Source organism: Electrophorus electricus, chromosome 16, assembly GCF_041902795.1.
Source record: "Electrophorus electricus isolate QZ-2024a chromosome 16, ASM4190279v1, whole genome shotgun sequence".
Lineage (NCBI taxonomy): Eukaryota > Metazoa > Chordata > Actinopteri > Gymnotiformes > Gymnotidae > Electrophorus > Electrophorus electricus.
Genome location: NC_137512.1, coordinates 24,081,285 through 24,095,903, shown reverse-complemented (window position 1 = coordinate 24,095,903; position 14,619 = coordinate 24,081,285). Strand labels below are relative to the sequence as shown.

Sequence of the window (14,619 nt, the reverse complement as noted above, 5' to 3'; positions counted from 1 at the left end):
AAAACATTGTTTTGTGCTTTTGTTTAGCTTTTCTACCTGAATAAAAAAAATCAGCACAAAGTCTGATATATCGGAAATATCGGAGGCAATTTCTACAAAGTCTAGTACTGAAAGTAAAAATAATAGGTTTATTTTTCAAGGTATTTTAGGTTTAAAGCTGAAGTTGTTACTTGCTATATCCAGTATATGATATACACCTGCAAGTAATCTTAAAATATCCAAAGTAATATGAGATACTTCATTCACTAGAAGTTAGGGCTAGTGTTAGGGTTAGGGGTTAGTGTTAGGGGTTAGGGGTTAGGGTTAAGGCTAGGGCTAGTGTTAGTGTTAGTGTTAGTGTTAGGGGTTAGGGTTAGGTTTAGGGGTTAGTGTTAGTCTTAGTGTTAGTCTTAGGGTTAGGGTTAGTCTTAAGGTTAGGGGTTAGGTTTAGGGTTAGGGTTAGGGGTTAGGTATAGGGTTAGGGCTAGTGTTAGGGTTAGGGGTTCGGTTTAGGGTTAGGGCTAGTGTTAGTGTTAGGGTTAGGGGTTAGTGTTATGGTTAGCGTTAGGGCTAGTGTTAGGGGTTAAGGTTAGTGTTAGTGTTAGGGGTTAGGGTTAGGGTTAGGGTTTAGTGTTACTGTTAGGGTTAGGGCTAGTGTTAGAGTTAGTTTTAGGGTTAGCATTAGGGTTAGTGTTAGGGTTGGGGTTAGGGTTAGGGTTAGCATTAACATTAGTGTTAGTATTAGGGTTAGGGTTAGGGTTTGAGTTAGGGTTAGGGCTAGTGTTAGGGTTAAGGGTTAGGGTTAGGGTTAGGGTTAGGGTTAGTGTTAGGGTTAGTGTTAGAATTAGGGGTTAGGGTTAGTGTTAGGGGTTATGATTAGTGTTAGGGTCAGGGCTAGTGTTAGGGTTAGGGGTTAGTGTTAGGGTTAGGGCTTGTGTTAGGGTTAGGGGTTAGGGTTAGTGTTAGTCTTAGGGTTAGGGTTAGGGGTTAGGATTAGGGGTTAGGGTTAGTGTTAATGTTAGGGTTAGGGCTTGTGTTAGGGTTAGGGGTTAGGGTTAGTGTTAAGGTTAGGGTTAGTGTTAGTCTCAGGGTTAGGGTTAGGGGTTAGTGTTAGTGTTAGGGTTAGGGGTTAGTGTTAGGGCTTGTGTTAGGGTTAGGGGTTAGGGTTAGTGTCAAGGTTAGGGTTAGTGTTGGTCTTAGGGTTAGGGGTTAGGGTTAGTGTTAAGGTTAGGGTTAGTGTTAGTCTTAGGGTTAGGGGTTAGGGTTGGTGTTAGGGTTAGGGGTTAGTGTTAGGGTTAGGGCTTGTGTTAGGGTTAGGGGTTAGGGTTAGTGTCAAGGTTATGGTTAGTGTTAGTCTTAGGGTTAGGGGTTAGGGTTAGTGTTAATGTTAGGGTTAGGGCTTGTTTTAGGCTTAGGGTTAGGGGTTAGGGTGAGTGTTAAGGTTAGGGTTAGGGTTAATGTTAGTGTTAGGGGTTTAGGGTTAGGGTTAGGGTTAGGGTTAGGGTTAGGGTTAGGGTTAGGGCTAGTGTTAGGGTTAGTGTTACGTTAGGATTAGGGTTAGGGTTAGGGTTAATGTTAGGGTTAGGGTTAGGGTTAGTGCTAGGGTTAAGATTAGGGCTAGTGTTATGGTTAGGGTTAGGGGTTAGGGTTAGAGTTAGGGGTTAGGGTTAGGGTTAGAATTGGTTAGAGCTGTTTGGATATGATTTTTGTTGTTTATTTTTTCTCTACCACACACTGTCAGTCAGATGTTTGGATTAGGGTTAGGGCTAAGGTTAGGGTTAGGGTTAGAATTGGTTAGAGCTGTTTGGATTATGGTTAGGGTTAGGGTTAGGATTAGGGTTAGAATTGGTTAGAGGTGTTTGGATTAGGGTTAGGGTTAGGGTTAGGGTTAGAATTGGTTAGAGCTGTTTGGATATGATTTTTGTTGTTTATTTTTTCTCTATCACACACTGTCAGTCAGGATTTTCCACTAATAGTTCAAAGTCAGAGTCAAAGTCAGCTTTATTGTCATTCATACTACACAACAAGTAGTGCACAGCTGAACGAGATTGCGTTTCTCCAAAGGCCGATGTGCAAATATACAATATACATAAAGGTAATTGCACGAGACAAGACATTAGTTAGCATAGACAAGACATAGACAAGACATAGTACACCGAAGTACAGGAGTTTAATTTCCCCTTAGCCTCTTAAGACTCAACGTATACCAGATATGCCTTTGTAAGTGTAGGAGGACCAAGTATATCTTAGTAAGCAGAGGTGGGCACCATGCATATAACTACTCCACCCATGCAGAATTACTCTGTCTGGATTAGTGGATCATCAAAGATGAGTACGAGGAGGCGGGGCCTTCTATCATCCACAGGAAGTGCCTATGAAGAAGACGCCCTCCCCCACTTCCTGTGAGCCTCTCCTTTATGCATGGTGCACCCCTCCCATGCACCCACAGTGTGGCTTCATGTCAACTGGGAGTGCTGGAGTTGGAAAATTCAAGTACAATAAATGTTTTCTTTCTTGACTGTAGTGGGTTGAATGGGATCACTTCATTCTTTCTTACACTGGTGTATAAACCAAGTGAACCCTCTCCGGAAGGAAATAACTCCCCATGGAAACCACTGGATGGCAGACTTTTGCAGGTTTCAAAACACTCAATCTGCATTGTCCAGTTCTGCTTATGTTACCTGTTTGACAAAGCATTCCAGGTGGTAGTCTCTCTAAGTCTCTCTGCCACTTCATATTATCTTTTTCGTGCTTCCATCATTTTGGAATCTAAGACCAGATAATTGGAGTTATTTCTGCAGCCATTTTGATCAGTGGAAGTTTACCAACAGCTCTGAACATACTGTAGCTCACAGAAACCAGGTCAACGCAATGTAGGCCAGTGAAATAGCTACCACTCCGCAACCAAACTTAAACACGTCTGACACACACACACACACACACACACACACACACATACTCTGTCTCTCTTTCTCACACACACACACACACACACACACACACACACACACACACACACACACTCACACACACACACACACACAACAAGAGATGCCCTTCTTCTCCAAGTATTGTAACATGCGCCAGAGCAATGAAAGAAAAGATCTCCTGATCCTCATTTGTGTTGAATGTCAACACCAAGCAATGCAGACCATGCTCTCATTTCTGGAAGAAGCACTTTCTTCAGAATAGGTTCCTCAAATGGAGGAATTATTTAGCTCAATAAGGAAATCATCTTATACACCAAGGTTGTGTTGCCAAATATACCTCAAAACCAATCCTCATTATAGGGTGAAATCTTTCCACATCTGTCTGGAATAGATGCAACATTGATCAACAGAATGACATTTCTCAAGCAACTGACACTCCCTGGCCATCTACTGGACACAGTATATAAATACATAAGTCTCTTATTTGTATCAATTTTTCAACCACTGTTTCTGTTTTTTGAATTGTACCTAGACAATTCAGCCTCCTCACTGACATGTATTAATACACCACAGAGACCTACTTTTGTGTGTCTTGCACAAAATGTGAACAATATGTCAGTTTTAGTGAAGGTGAGGATAGTTCCAGTGGTTCCACTCCACGTTCCCCCTGTGTCTGACTGTCAAAGCAAGGAGAGACAAATAAGGGTGAAGGTTCAGACACAGGGCGATTAACGCACCTCGACAAATCATCGTATGAGAGAGAGAGAGAGAGAGAGAGAGAGAGAGAGAGAGAAGGAGTGTAAGGAAGGGAGAGATAGGGGAGAAAAAGTGAGAAAATGAGAAAGAGACCATCTGATGGCTATGTCTACAATGAGAGCTGTCCCTACAGCTGGCTAAAGTCCTTTCAAATCTGTCACTTGTGGGAAAGATAAAAAGAGAACACAATTCACTCAAAGCACAAAAGTGCCAGTAATGATCAAACACTGTCATATTACCAGACTTGTATGGCCTTATTTAGGATGAAACGTCTACAGAGTTCACTGTGAGAATGAAATAAACCTGAGCTCTCAAAATCTCAGTGTTGTGTAGTGGATTTCGAGGAGCCAGGAACTTGGTGGGGCAAATTACGACAAAGAATTACCTGAAATGTCAACAGCCGATTGAGTAGTGTTGGCTGTGCGAACTGTGGATGTATATTCCAGCATGATGTATCCTCCAGCTGTAGTCTTTCCCTTGCCGGGGTGTGAGTGTGCTGTGGAGGACGTGGCCGCTGGACTCCGCCTGCGGACACACCCTCCCGTGCTGCCTGCGGGTGGTGTACAGACGCGTTCTTGACTTGAGCATCCATCCTTCCTCATCCTCCCTCCTCGCTACACTCCGTCCCAGATCGATACTTCGCATTTATACCTGTCCGCGGAACACTCCGGTGATATCGCCAGGTACTGCCGATCGCGAGTGCTCACTCCCAGATTCCCAGTCTGGCCGGCGACGCGCGCGTTTTGCTGGATTTCGATGCCGAACCGGAGCCTGTGAAAGTGCCTCGGCTGCTAGGTGGGTGTGCATTCTCCTTTTTTTGTTTTTACCGTGTATGCAGTATTTTTTTGGTCTCATCTGTGTCCATCGCAGTACGTTTAAGTTGTTAGAACACAAAGCTGACAAACTTTGACATGCTTCTTGTACATCCTACCAAGAAGATGCCTCCGAAAACGAATGAGCGCATGAATATGAGAGAGGTTTTTAAGTTGATCGTTTTTAAGTTGACCATGTAGCTGGCTTGTAAGGTGTTGTCGTGGGGTCTCAGGGTCTAAAGGTTACTTTTTTTTAACCTGTCCTTAGACAGCCCGGTGCAGGTTGTCCTGTAAAGCATAGAGGTGACGTTGAATACACTGCGTCTCCGTTGCTGGAACTGCGTGTTCACACTAGGAGACATTTATCTGAATAATAATAAAAGTTACACTAATTGACTATGATAACAATTATGCTTCTAACGACATCTCTTATCCACGGACTCTTTATTGTCATAGATATATTATGTGTTTATAGTAAATATGCAAAGCATCGTCAAATTAATTATTTATATTTTCTATCTAGGTATATGGATAAAATAAAATAACCAATCAAATGTAAGATTTTAAGCTTCCCTCTTTCTAATTTTGCACTGTTCGGTTGAATGACCTACACTGAGCACTCATCTGTTTTGTATCTTTCTTAAATGTTTGTTTTGCAACCACTTTTTTCTCGACGCTTAACCCTTCACTGTCCGAGTCAGTGGTGGAGTGTAGCACACAGTTAAGGAGGAAGGCGAATTCCTCAGAGTCACCTGACCTCATATGCCATCAGTCTAGTTCTAGGGATCAGCGGTGGAGAGTGGAGAGTTCAGGTTCATAAAATAAAAGTCTTCTTCAGGACTTTGTTCCAAACGCCTGGATTTACTAATTGGCTCAAGATAATAAAGATAATATTTCACAATTATTTAATAATAACAATTACTGTCAAGATAATAATTATGCATATAATTATGAATGAAATTAACTGGGTGATACAGCTTCATCACAGATTTCTTTTTGAATGAAAACCTATACAACATAATTGGTCCATTTGTTACTATTGACCATGACGGTGTGGTGTGATTTCCATGCTCAAGGAGTTATAATGACATGAATAGGCATACACCATGGGTTAGAGCTTTTATTTTCTCCAATGGAAGCGATGATGCTTGAAACAAATCTGACCGTGTAGGTCATGCGGTCTCGTGGCCGTTCCAGACTGTATGTGTGGCACTGCTTTGTTTCGTTGCTGATTTTAACATTCACTCATCAGCGGGGCCTTAAGGGGAATCCTCGTCCCCACCTTCAGGGCTGTTTCTTAACTCCACCCAGTAAAGTTTACAAGATGACCCTCCTTCAAGGTTGAGGGACTGACTCAACATAGTCTAGGTGGCAGCAGTACAGCTTTGTGATATAACACAATTCCTACTATAAAGCAGCCAATAAATAAACACTACACAAAGACATTTGTATATATAAGCAAGAGGTTGAAATTCATAGTTTAGTTACAAATATATTTAATTTCCTGCCACCAAACTGGGTCTTCCTATCTCGTTATTCCAGATGCGAGTCATATCTTTTTCTCACAGAGAGTGTGGCACAGGACTTTTCCTGTTCCTGGGTTGTGCGCTTTTGTACTGAGATCAATGTTATTCCTGAAATCTGTCCTTAGGATTGTGCGCTTCTGTACTGAGATCAATGTTATTCCTGAAATCTGTCCCTAGAATTGTGTGCTTCTGTACTGAGATCAATGTTATTCCTGAAATCTGTCCCTAGGATTGTGCTCTTCTGTACTAGGATCAATGTTATTCCTGAAATCTGTCCCTAGGATTGTGCTATTCTGTACTGAGATCTGTCTTGTCATTCCTGAGAGCTGTTGGAACAACTCATCCCATGTGGAGGTCAATCTTGGTGTTAATCTTCCCTCTTACCTCATTTCTATTCCCTCCTTCAGTCCCTGGCATTTCTCTAACTTCTCATATTCTGTCCTTTGGATGTTTACATAACTTGGTGTATCTGTTTATCAAGACTTTTTTTCTGCATCATCTCTACCATCACTATGTCTATTTGGCTCAGCGGGTCGAGATGACTACATAGTTCAGAAGATAATTCCAGAAATAAAAACTGAAATAAATCCAAATTGCCAAGCAAGTTGATTCAGCTGGATACATGCTGCTCTCAAACCTGTAACCCTGACTCCAGAAACAGCAGAAGACTCCATACCTGAAAAGTAACGTTTGTTGCAGAGACTAAGCTCAAGATGTCGATTACCAGGAGAACATGAAGAAATTAAACACGGAAAGTATGAATTATGTGAATTATTAAAATGTAAAAAGGTTCCTTTCCTCACAAGTCAAAGCAACAAGATGTTAAATATGGCTCATCAATATCATATATGTAACGAATGCCCGAGTGCCGAAGGGCGTGGAGCAGGATGCACAGACTCTCTCGAATGAGTGAAACATTTAATAACATTAAACACACAGGACAATGGTGGCCCTCACGTAACATTATTAGCGTACACGAAGACACTTAACGATAACGATTAACATTAACGGTGAGGCACGCACTGACGGGGGTTTAAATAGGCAGACACACACTAAGACTTCACCCCGTACAGGTGCGTGCCTTCACGGGGGTGTGGCTACAAACTAGAGTGAACCCCCCTGCACGCGGCAGGCCGTACCACGTGACTCGGGGGGCGGGGCGTCCCATGACAATATACTGTGGAAAAGTTTCATTGTGATATTTTAGTTTTTGGGATAAATACTTGAAAAGCAAAAAGGAAGTCAAGAATTTACCCAGATAATGTACTGCCAAATCACTCTCACTTTGGAAATGGTGCATCTGAAGTAAAGCTGATTGATATGCACAAATGTAATATATAAATATATGTGCTTTGATGTGACCTGTTTAAATATGGGTCTGCATTACTTTATTTATGCTTGTTGGTGTGAGGCTGGAAGGAGTGAGTGATGAACACAATGAAGAACTCATTGCGACGAGCTGGCCAGTACAATTATAACAATTGAAAACACTGGCAGTATGACTCTGAGTGTTGAGACATAGCAGAGAGACTCGTAGTGTGGCAGGTACAGTGTGTGTGTGTGTGTGTGTGTGTGTGTGTGTGTGTGTGTGTGTGGCAGTGGGCATGTCTCTTGGGCAGGGTGTCTAGCACACTGTGACAGTTGGATGTTTTGAATGGCAGACTGCATCACAACACCCACTGAATAAACTGAAATGTCTAGCATGGGTCAGGATGTTCACAGCACACAATAAAAAAACATTTATTAGAGGGATCATTTAAATACTGCAGATTTCTGCAATATCAAAACTGCAAAGGCCAGCAGTGTGCTAATAATTGGCAAAATATATATTGTGCAAGCATGTTGTGAAAAAAGTATAAATCCATTAAAAATATGCTACATTCATGTAACATAGTAACTACTGCCCATTTATACCTAAGTACATGTAACGGTTACAAGTAACAGAGTCACTACTACCCACCTCTACCTAAGCAACAGCGCTACCATCCACGACAAAGCTGTAGAGTGCATGTAAGCCCCCACGATTACCGTGCAGAATAAGATGCGCTAAGATAGCCTGCTACCTCCTACAAAACTGCGGCACTGTAACTTCTCGGTGCTTTTGTCTTCCAGAGGGCTGTGGGGCCCACCAGAAATTGTGACAGTAATTTATGGTCTTTTTAAAAGAGTTTTTTTGGGTCAGCATTATTCAGAGATGGCATATTATCCACACACACCCTGCCCTCCCTCCTGCTGCTTGGGTAGTGGGTCTCCTGGGTTTTCCAAGCTGTGATTCCATAGCAACGGAAGAGACAAATGCCAACGGTGACATCTTTGAATGTAGTTAGAGCCAGTTCCCATCGCATTAAAGTGGTCAGAATAAGGAATTCTGAGGCAGTTTGGCCCCGATGAGACAGACGGGGCCCAGGGGTCTGGTGGCACATCTCATTGGAGAGTCTTATCTCAGTTTCAATGGAGCTGAATTAGCTAAAGACGTGAACATCATCAAACACATGGTCTCTGGTGTAGGGTAAACCAGCAAAGAAATGTTTAAAGGTTGAGAGCCTGGGGTCTTCACTCTGGGTAAAGTGATGGTTGTAGGTTGGGAACGTGGGGTCTTCACTCTGGGTAAAGAGATGGTTGTAGGTTGGGAACGTGGGGTCTTCACTCTGGGTAAAGAGATGGTTGTAGGTTGGGAACGTGGGGTCTTCACTCTGGGTAAAGAGATGGTTGTAGGTTGGGAACGTGGGGTCTTCACTCTGGGTAGAGAGATGGTTGTAGGTTGGGAACGTGGGGTCTTCACTCTGGGTAAAGAGATGGTTGTAGGTTGGGAACGTGGGGTCTTCACTCTGGGTAAAGTCTTCTGCTCCAGCTGTTCTAAATCAGCTTGGTGATGAATTTTGTCACATTTCTGCCCAACAAATGTGTTATGAAATGAGTTGTCAGTGTCTGTGTTTTTAGCTGAACAAAATCAACCAAATTTTTTTGCCAAGCAGCGCAATTTTGTGGTACCGAATAATTCCCATAAGGCTCGACTCTCCGTGGCCTGGCGATGTGCCGGTTCCCGGTGCAGAGATCGAGAGGAGGAGCGCTCAGTGCTGGCCTCTTTCCTGCAGGGCTAACGAGCGAGACGCAAGGATGCTGGAGGAGCGTCTTTTTCCCGCCCTGGTGTCCACATCAAAACTGAGCTGCAGAGACAACTCATGAGCCAGCAAACACCTGGGCATGGTGACTTCACCTCTTCTACAGGTCTCTGTTATCGCTTCTGAGCATGGTGGCGCTGAACAGTTATTCTGCCATCGTGTGGCTAATTTAGTGCAGATTGTTTTATGCATGACCCTAATGGCGGACAAGAAGGAAAAGATTCCCCAGTGAGGAGCGGATTGTGAAAGGTGGCTATCTGAAGGAATACAGACCTTGAACAGATCAGCCCAGCATTGACAGCCCCTGCTTGTGATATCATTTTCAGTGGCTGCTGGATGAATAACACACACCTGGGTTGGGATGCGTTTGCCCTCTGCTGGTGTGCAGAAACTACCCCAGTCACATGCTGGTAGCTGCCCTGCCTGTGCCGTGCTGAACGTTGGGGTATCTGTTCTGCCCCGTTTGAACACTGCTGCGTGCTGCTGCTTTGAAGTCACCTGGGGTAAGACTAGCGGACGCCGATCCAGGCCAACCCTCGCTCCCTCTCTCTCTACCTCCCTCCCCTTTCCTTCTCTCTCTCTCTCGCTCTCTCTCTTTCTCTCTCTCTCCATCCCTCGCTCCCTCTCTCTCTACCTCCCTCCCCCTTTCCTTCTCTCTCTCTCTCGCTCTCTCTCTGTTCTTTTTTCACCCTCTCTCTCCTTCTGTCTCCCTCTTTCTCTTTCTGTTTTCTTTCTGTCCTCCCTTCTCTATCCTCCCTCTCCCTGTCTTTCTTCATCTATCTTTTCTCCCCTCACAGATCCCCTCCCCCACCTCCCAACCCTCCATTTATCTTTTCTCTCCTGCTCTTTGTTGTTGTCATTCTCTCTATCTTTGTCCTTCTCTGTCTTTCTTTCTCTCTCTCCCTCCTTCCCTCTCTCTCTCACTGCCTCTCTCTCCATCCAACCCCCCTCTCTCTCTCTCTCTTTCTCTCTCTCTCCATCCCTCCCCTCTCTCTCTCTTTCTCTCTCTCTCCATCCCTCCCCCCCTCTCTCTCTCTTTCTCTCTCTCTCTCCCTCTCTCCCAGCTCACATGGCCCATATGAAGCTCTCTGCTCATTTAAGTTCCTCTACACACATACTCCTCAGCCTTTTAGATATTCTACCATTATCACTATCCTCACTGTCATCGTTTATTTCATTATGGACTTACCCTCAGTTCTTTCTCTCTTTTATGAGGCCGCACATTAAGTCGGCTGTTAAATTTGCAATATTGTCAAGATATGAATCGGCTTTTGGTATTAAATCTTCAGCACTCCTGGGTGATAACTTGTTTACGAAATATTAAAGCTTTTCTTTGTGGGTTGGATGAATAGCACAGACCTCTGGAGGGCTTTCTCTCTGAGAATGTTCTTCAGTCCTGCTGTGTGTGTGTGTGTGTATCTAAGAGAGAGAGCCATATGTGGAGCTATCCATGGTGCTGAAATGGCGATTTCCTGCCCTGGGTTTTTTTTAATGGGCTAAACATCTCCTAAAGTCTATTTGCACTAAACTCTGAATTAAAAGTGTGATGTCGCAGAGCAGGAGGACTCTTAAATGACCTTTGAAACATCCAACAGCATCAACGGCCTTAATATGCTAACAGCAGATCAGCACCAACAGATACACACAGGTCATTTTAATCACTTTAGACTGATTGTTTTATTTCGGAATAGATGCAGTTATAGTAACTACATGAGTGGAAGAGAAGTGATTTTTTTAAGTAGGCAAAATTTCCTTATGTACATAATACAATACATTAATTAAATTATTCCTAACAGTACTACATTCATATACCATTGTGATGCTGGGGGTGAACAGGTCTGTCTCTGCCGGGGGTTAACAGGAGGTCTGTCTCATGTGGGGGTGAACAGGAGGTCTGTCTCAGCTGGGGGTGAACAGGTCTGTCTCAGCTGAAGGTGAACAGGAGGTCTGTCTCATCTGGGGGTTAACAGGAGGTCTATCTCTACTGGGAGTTAACAGGAGGTCTGTCTCAGCTGATGGTGAACAGGAGGTCTGTCTCAGCTGGGGGTGAACAGGTCTGTCTCAGCTGAGGGTGAACAGGAGGTCTGTCTCAGCTGGGGGTGAACAGGTCTGTCTCATCTGGGTGTCAACAGGAGCTCTGTCTCAACTGGGGGTGAATAGGAGGTCTGTCTCTGCTGAGGGTCAACAGAAGGCCTGTCTCTGCTGATTGGAGATGCCAGGATGTGTTGTAAATGTTTCAAGTGATCAGTGAGATCTTGGTAATTAAGGGATTTGAATGTCGAATGCAAGACTTTGTAGTGAATGCAGAACTTAACAGGAACTCTGAGCTTGTACTGCTGGTTCATACTGACGTGCAAAGGTTTAATCTCACTTCCTAACACACGCAATAAAGCTACACTGACTCCGCAGTCCAGCACAGCAGCCCTTCTCCAAACATGCTTTCTGCACCATGTCCTGACTTCCTGTGAGGCTACTGACAAAGCTGGAACTGGTGGTAATGTCAGTACCCATGTGGAAACGAGGGGGGAGCCCCCGAAGGTGACATTTGACCCCGGTCCCCGAGCAATGATCAAAGACTCTGTGGCCCAGGAGAGTCAGAATGACATCCCTTTAGAGTAGGGGTTCTTACATCTGATCCAGCACAGAAGACTCAGTCTTGTTGTCTCAGGGAAGGGACAGTTTACAAAGGTCAAAGTTCAAGGATACCAGTAATTGTGATGTTTTTATTTATTTTTATTTAAAAATTTCTTTTTTTTTTAAATTTTTTTAAATTTTTTTTTAGAAAACTGCCTATTTTCATGAGGAGCTTGCTCCTTAAAATAATTCTGTCATGAAACTCTCATATTTCTCTCAGATTTTATGGTTAGATTTTAATAGCCTCTTCACCAAATGTGCCTACAAAAGATAGCCAAAATGTCCACTTAACCTTTGACATTCACCTTTGACCTTCATCATTATTTACGGGTGTAACTGTTGCCTCTCACCTTCCTGAGTAGTGGAACCAGGTCTCCACACAGCTCCTCATTCCTAGTGAAGAACACAAGCGTGATGCACTGTGTGTATTTCCATGGGAGTCAGCAGACATTAGTGAGAGGCTCTGCACCACTCCTGTAAGATAAGAACTTTAAGTGGAGTGTTTATAATGAAGGTATTGGCTGGGACTCGTCATGACACATGTATGGATGAAAAGAAGCTCTGTCCGTGTGTGTGTGTCTGTGTGCAACCTAATGACACCTTCTTTCCCCTAAATCGCACACAGGGAATTTCAGGGCTCAGCCCCTGGTTTAATTGTCGCTAGACCTGCGTGAAAGTGGCAAAGTGCCGACGTTGCGCAGGGGTCATGCAGGGGTTGCGCAGGAAGCAGCAGATGACAGCGGTGATGAATGACACAGCTGTCCGGTCCAGACACTGGGGAGGAGCGACTCCAGCCTCTGGTTTTTATCCTGCTATGTTTGTGGACTTGTCAAATGAGTCCCAGACCGAGACAATGACCTGGTTCCGTGTGATTCTCCATTTGTCTCTTGTGTTTTTGTCAGAAGGTTTTACGTTCTTTTACGAATTAGTTTTTGTTAGGTGTCGGCATCTTTTTTGCTCAGAAATTGATTGTTGTCTCATCGGAGTCACATACTGCAGGCCTACCGTTCTGATCTCTGCTAATGGTGTGGGCTGACTTCACCAGTAATGTTTTTCTCTCCTGTTCTGTCTCTCTTTCTCTCTGTCTTTCTGTCTGTCAATCTTTAGAAAATACACACATTACATAGGTCTTCAGTACTGGCCACAAGGTAATAACACTTGAAATGGGGCAAGCAACAGATTCAGTTGGTGCAGATGTTAGGGAACAGGGGCTGAAGAAGTGGATTAGGGCTTTTCTAGGAGATACTGCAATAACCCACACAGAGCAGTGAAGACCACAGGCTAACAGAACTACCGCAAGCAGTTCCACACTCAAAAACCAGACAGGCAAACACCCAGAATCCACAGAGCTCAGAACTCAGGGGAGCAGGACCATGCAGAACCAAAAGGGAACGCACAGGCTCGGTATTCATAGTAACTAACAAGACAGGTGCGTGTGATGAGGGGCGTGAGGTGCCGAGGTAGAGGCAGTGCCGGCGCAGACCAATCGGGAGCGGAGGGACCGGTGCGGACCAATCAGGAGCGGAGGGACCGGCGTGGACCAATCAGGAGTGGAGGAGCCAATGTGGAGTCTCCTTGATGGCAGCCTTTTGCATGTGTGTGTGTTTATTTAGGCATGGATTGTGCTGCAGGTTGCCATGCTCCTGTGTAGGCCTCTCACCGACATCCTGACCGCTGCTCCCCTGCCCCCTGCCTGAGCTTCGCCCGGCGTTTGGAATATAAGGACACACACACACCAGGTAATCCTGACCTCTGTGTATCTATGCGTCACACACTCACAAACCCCTGGGACATGTGAAGGTGTCTCACAGTACTCGCTAAGGACAATCCCAGTCTGTAATACCCTACTGTAGCGCGTTTCGAGAACGTTTCTGCTTTATGGTTAACTCATAAACACAACACAGAGCCCGAGAAGCTCGTAAAGACGTTTGGCTCAAAGGACATCAGAACTCAAGGAGAAAGAACTTTATTTCCATGCCATTAATGTCAATTGGTAAAAGAATACAGTGGAAAGCATTCCAGAAGTTTCTCTGTCCACTTGCTCATCATCTCAGTGTTCTGCCTCTGCAAGTGGTCTGAAAACTTGTTTTATTAAAATTGTCTACCAAACCTAAGAGGCACTTTCTGCTTCAAGGCCACACACCCTGTAGGGCACGTCCCCGCGCTGCTAACAGACTACACACAAAAGCCTGGCTTAGCTTTGACTATTACATTCGCAAAAGGCAAAATTAGAGCGCAGTTGGCCAGCTTTCTCTGGGCACGAGAACAGAGCCCAGCAGGTGTGTGAGCTCGCTATTGTCTGCTCCGAGTGCCTCGTAAACTAGCTGCTCCTGATCCCGTCCACAGTAATGTTCTCTTATTCCAAAGTGGAGTTGTTATCCCTGCTGCCGAAAATGTACCACCCCGTAGAGTTTCTGGTTTCATCTAGCACGGGGAGCTAATCGAGGTCCGAGTGTGTGGGGTAGGTGTGATGAGAGAGTGGCTTGTACTGAACTAGCGGGGTGGGGCAGACGTACTCCAGAACGTGTCGCTCATGGCAGGGTTGATGAGCGGCTGGTGAGCGGAAGTGGATGTGTTAGAGCGGAGAAGATCTTCTCCTGCAGTTCTGCTGTCCTCCAGGACTCAGACTGGAAAAACTCCTCTGGAAGTAAGTGGAGTTCATGACAGTTGATATCACAGACATATTCAGGCATAAGCGCCTCAAGCTAAAAGCATTAGTGTGTGTCAGAGCCGTCTGTGTGTGTGTGTGTGTGTGTGTGTGTCTGTATTAGCTATAATGCTCATAGCTGTATTGCAAGTGCTTCCTAAACAGCTCTGCTATGCTCTAGATTATTAGATATGTTTATACTTGTGTGTGTGT

The 14,619-nt window shown here is 44.5% G+C and overlaps 1 long non-coding RNA gene across 1 annotated transcript; it reads left to right on the top strand.

The window, feature by feature from the left end:
• The first annotated feature begins 4,273 nt into the window (after positions 1-4,273).
• Positions 4,274-14,340, top strand: LOC145651759 (uncharacterized). Its single transcript, XR_014117718.1, has 3 exons — positions 4,274-4,460; positions 13,373-13,498; positions 14,300-14,340. It is a non-coding gene; the product is annotated as an uncharacterized LOC145651759 (long non-coding RNA).
• Positions 14,341-14,619: the final 279 nt, after the last annotated feature.